This window comes from Pieris brassicae, unplaced genomic scaffold, assembly GCF_905147105.1.
Source record: "Pieris brassicae unplaced genomic scaffold, ilPieBrab1.1, whole genome shotgun sequence".
NCBI classification, from domain to species: domain Eukaryota; kingdom Metazoa; phylum Arthropoda; class Insecta; order Lepidoptera; family Pieridae; genus Pieris; species Pieris brassicae.
The window spans coordinates 12,501-18,153 of record NW_025576125.1 but is presented as its reverse complement, the minus strand read 5'-3'; the positions used below and the strand labels follow the sequence as shown (position 1 = coordinate 18,153).

Sequence of the window (5,653 nt, the reverse complement as noted above, 5' to 3'; positions counted from 1 at the left end):
ATCAAAAGGGAACGTGAGCTGGGTTTAGACCGTCGTGAGACAGGTTAGTTTTACCCTACTGATGGCGTGTCGTTGCGATAGTAATACTGCTCAGTACGAGAGGAACCGCAGTTTCGGACATTTGGTTCATGCACTCGGCCGAGCGGCCGGTGGTGCGAAGCTACCATCCGCGGGATTATGCCTGAACGCCTCTAAGGCCGAAGCCAGCCTAGCCGAATCCGGCAAGGATATTCTCACTGTGGAGCCCCGAGTGTCGGGAGGCTCTAAACAATGTGATTTTACTAGTCGCGCGTCACTCGTGACGCGCGACGTCGGAGCCCATTTGGAACGCGACGATCGGTGCGAGCGGTCTTAACACGTGCACTACGGCGTCGAAGTTTCGAATACAACTCAGTTCGATGTCGGGGCTCGGAATAGTCTGTAGACGACTTACGTTCCTGGCGGGGTGTTGTGCTCGGTAGAGCAGCGTCGTGCTGCGATCTGTTGAGACTCAGCCCTACGCCAGGTGATTCGTCCGAGGACGAGATCGGTGGTTATTACGCGTTGTTTGTTCGCTCTTGTGAGGCGGCGGGGCGTGTGTCGTCCGTCGTCTCTTTGTTGGCGGCCGCGGTGGTGTTTGATTATTTTTAATTATCAACATCGTGTGTGTGTCCAACCGATGAGAGACGACGACACGAAGTATAACACAACAAACAAACAATCAATCAATAATCAATTATATAATATAAAAAATATTATATTTTTGTAAACTCTATTAAACAAAACAAAACGATACATAGTTTTGATTAACAGGAGAGTTTTTATTTTTAAATATTCAATTTTAACTAGAAACGTATCGCTGTCGCTAACAAAACCCCGCTAGTTACAACACACATATAATTGACAGAGTTGTAGATATCGTGCCGTTGAGCGGCATCTTGTCGCGTCGCGTGGCGATCTTGTACGAGAAACATTCGGCGCGAAGCTGCCGACCGGCCGGTCGGTCGCGCGTCGCTCTTGTACGAGAAACATTTTCTATTTTGTATTGTAAAACACGCAACGCACAAGAAATATATAAAAAATACATACATAAATACATATATACATACACACATACAAAATGATAAAAATTCATTTTGCATCATATTAAAAATAAAAAAATAAAAAATATTAATATACAAACCTAAACCTAACCTAACCTAACCGAACAATGGATGATAATTGGTTTTTGTACTGCTCCGACGCTACGGGAAATGCAGCCCCTCCACCCTTGCGTACCAAAAGCGCAGGGCATTTTATTCAAGCCTACGCAGCCTCGGCTTTTTTGGTCGCCTTCGGCGACCAGCCTCAGCCGCTACGGCTTGCATGATGCCCGCGCTTTGGGTACGGCGGGTGAGGGCTGCTCTCCCTGCGCGCCTCCGAGCTTTTATATACACTCTAGGGGTAGGGCAGACAAGACCGCGTGGATAGTGGGGCGCTCTGATTCGGTTTTGGGTACTTTTTGGATATTCAATAAGTAAGTAAGTAAGTAAGTAAGTAAACACTCAATTCTCACTCAAGAATTACAATATAATACACAAAATTTACAACTTACAAACAATGAAATGAATGATCTTTTTCTCGTATGCATCGCAAATGATCGATACTTTCAAAATAATCTGAACCCTTACACTTAGTCAACTCAAAGTGATTGACGTTTGACATCAATTTTATGTCGGTTTTATGAAATAGATTTTGGTCGGCGGTCGGTAACGGCCATATATGTCTTATATATCAATTTGTATGAAAAAGTTTCAAAAAAAAAAAAAAAAAACTCAATCAACTAAGTAAGTAAGTAAGTAAGCAAGCACTTAAGTTTCTTTTAGTGAGTACTATCTAGAATAATTAAAAATATCGACATTTAAATCGACGGTCCCTATTTGGAAGGTTAACCTATAGCCCTAATAATAATTATATTATTATGATTATGACAATGTTGATGTTGTTGCACTAGACACACCATAATAAACCATAAATAGTTTTTCTTACCAGAAGAGTTTTTATTTTTAAATATTCAATTTTAACTAGAAACGTATCGCTATCGCTAACAAAACCCCACACCACACACCACCACACGTTACACACATATACTTGACAGAGTAGATACTATCTACATATATATCGACAGAGTTGTAGATATCGTGCCGTTGAACGGCATCTTGTCGCGTCGCGTGGCGATCTTGTACGAGAAACATTTTCCTCTGACATTGTATCGGAATAATTATTATAATTCATTATTATACATACATACATACATACATACATACATACATACATACATACATACATATTATTAATAAATATAATTGTTTTTTTTGTTTTTTCTTTTCTTCAAATAAACCCACATTGCCATTTCTCTGAGCGTGTGCTGCGAGCTTCAACGAGAAACATTCGGCGCGAAACTGTCGAGCGGCCGGCCGTCGCGCGCCGCACCTGTACGAGAAACATTTTCCTCTGACGTTGCATCGGAATAATTATTATAATTCATTATTATACATACATACATACATACATACATACATACATACATATTATTAATAAATATAATTGTTTTTTTTGTTTTTTCTTTTCTTCAAATAAACCCACATTGCCATTTCTCTGAGCGTGTGCTGCGAGCTTCAACGAGAAACATTCGGCGCGAAACTGTCGAGCGGCCGGCCGTCGCGCGCCGCACCTGTACGAGAAACATTTTCCTCTGACGTTGCATCGGAATAATTATTATAATTCATTATTATACATACATACATACATACATACATACATACATATTATTAATAAATTAATTGTTTTTTTTTTTTTTTTTTTTTTCTTCAAATAAACCCACATTGCCATTTCTCTGAGCGTGTGCTGCGAGCTTCAACGAGAAACATATCTATCAATACAAATGTCTATGCAAAAAAAAGAAAACAAACAAAATCATATCAGTCAATAAAATAAATAATAATATTTTTTTACTACTACTACTAGTACTACTACGTGCTACTACTGCACGCCAATACACATACATAATAAAATGAAAAATCGTCTCTCTCTCGCTCGCTCTACGAGAAACATTCGACGTCCGCTCCAATGCCGACGCGGACTATTGCTCTCGGTATAGATGTGGAGCGAAACAGTCGTGCGCACAGCGTCGACTCGTTCTCGTTGCCGCGCGTCGTTCGTCTCAAATAGACACGAACGACGGACGAGAGAGAATGTGTTCTTGTTTTTGTGTTTGTGCGAAGTGTGAGAATATTATATACATATATTCGCGCATGGATGATATAGATATGGGTATGGATTTTCGGAGGAAATTATATCAAATTCGTATTTCGAATGCGAGACCGCCGAGATCTTTCCCAGCTCTCTCTCTCTCTGTGTGTGTGGTGTATAGTACATTTTATATATCTCTCTTGTGTCAACACAAAATAACAAAGAATATACATACTACTCCTCCTCATATTTTATATAATATAATATAAAATTATATTATAGCACCGCGTTCGCAGACCGTATGGTGATGTTACCAATCGACCAAGATTTGGGACCGTCTCCCCCGGTGTTATCTGTGATGTTAAAAGAATACGCTTCTAGGCACACCTCAACGCAGGGCGCCTAGCGTGTTCGACACGTGCGCGGTCGCCACGGCGACCGTATATGGAAAGAATGTATAAAAGAGGACGCACACGCGCCCATCGTCGAAACGGTGTGCGCAGCGTCGTGTTGGAATTTATCCCTCAAGCTCCGGGCGTTGATCGTATCTAGTGCGAATCATGCGTGTGTGTGCGCATGTAATTGCCAGCCGAGTTTTAATATGTTTACAATAACGTATTGAATAAAAATTGAGAAGTTGCGTTTAGATGAATGTTCAATTTTCAAATTGTCACAACATCGATTCCCGCCCGCGGGGTCGTGTTCGTTGCAGTTTTATGTCCCTCACAGTGGTCGAGCATCGTTGTACATCACCTCGTTGCGAGATCGTGACGGGACGGCCGCTCGTAGACCGGTCAAAGTTAGTCTATCGATATGAAGCGCGAACGTCGCGTCGCGTGCAAATTCGACGCGTTACGTTCACGCGTGTCGAGAAGGCGCGCGCGCAAGCGCGCGCCCCTCGACGCCGCCGAGCCAGCGGCTCGCCGAAGCCGCGTGACCGCGGTGTAGGCGTGTCGTTTGCGTAAGCAGCTCCCTGGTTGATCCTGCCAGTAGTTATATGCTTGTCTCAAAGATTAAGCCATGCATGTCTCAGTGCAAGCCGTATTAAGGCGATACCGCGAATGGCTCAATATATCAGTTTTGGTTCCTTAGATCTTACTCAGTTACTTGGATAACTGTGGTAATTCTAGAGCTAATACATGCAATCAGAACTCTGACCAGTGATGGGATGAGTGCTTTTATTAGATCAAAACCAATCGGCGGAGGGCCATGCGTCCGAAGTCGTTAATTTTGATGAATCTGGATAACTTTTGCCGATCGCACGGTCCAGTACCGGCGACGCATCTTTCAAATGTCTGCCTTATCAACTTTCGATGGTAGTTTCTGCGACTACCATGGTTGTCACGGGTAACGGGGAATCAGGGTTCGATTCCGGAGAGGGAGCCTGAGAAACGGCTACCACATCCAAGGAAGGCAGCAGGCGCGCAAATTACCCACTCCCGGCACGGGGAGGTAGTGACGAAAAATAACGATACGGGACTCTTACGAGGCCTCGTAATCGGAATGAGTACACTTTAAATATTTTAACGAGGAACAATTGGAGGGCAAGTCTGGTGCCAGCAGCCGCGGTAATTCCAGCTCCAATAGCGTATACTAAAATTGTTGCGGTTAAAAAGCTCGTAGTTGCATTTGTGCGCCGCGCTGTCGGTGCACCGCATCCGCGGTGATACTGACACGTCTGCGGAGCATATCGTCGGTGAGCCGGCGGTAAAACGCCGGTTCAATATCAAAATCCTATCGCGGTGCTCTTCGGTGAGTGTCGAGGTGGGCCGACAATTTTACTTTGAACAAATTAGAGTGCTCAAAGCGGGCTCAAAATGCCGCTTGAATATTTCGTGCATGGAATAATAGAATATGATCTCGGTTCTATTTTGTTGGTTTTCAGAACTCCGAGGTAATGATTAATAGGGATAACTGGGGGCATTCGTCTTGCGACGTTAGAGGTGAAATTCTTGGATCGTCGCAAGACGAACATCAGCGAAAGCATTTGCCAAAGGTGTTTTCATCAATCAAGAACGAAAGTTAGAGGTTCGAAGGCGATTAGATACCGCCCTAGTTCTAACCGTAAATATGTCATCTAGCGATCCGCCGACGTTACTACAATGGCTCGGCGGGCAGCTTCCGGGAAACCAAAGATTTTGGACTCCGGGGGGAGTATGGTTGCAAAGCTGAAACTTAAAGGAATTGACGGAAGGGCACCACCAGGAGTGGAGCCTGCGGCTTAATTTGACTCAACACGGGAAATCTCACCAGGCCCGGACACCGGAAGGATTGACAGATTAACAGCTCTTTCTTGATTCGGTGGGTGGTGGTGCATGGCCGTTCTTAGTTGGTGGAGCGATTTGTCTGGTTAATTCCGGTAACGAACGAGACTCTAGCCTGCTAAATAGGCGTCGTCATTCAAGGTGTGCGCGACTCTCGGGGAGCGCAACTCACTGGCGAC

At 44.0% G+C, this 5,653-nt stretch overlaps 1 non-coding gene across 1 annotated transcript in view; it reads left to right on the top strand.

The window, feature by feature from the left end:
* Positions 1 to 4,180: 4,180 nt before the first annotated feature.
* The window catches only part of LOC123719559, a 1,906-nt gene continuing 433 nt past the window's right edge, over positions 4,181 to 5,653 (top strand). Inside the window, exon 1 of the ribosomal RNA XR_006755626.1 lies at positions 4,181 to 5,653. This exon is cut by the window's right edge and continues 433 nt beyond it. This is a non-coding gene — a ribosomal RNA (small subunit ribosomal RNA).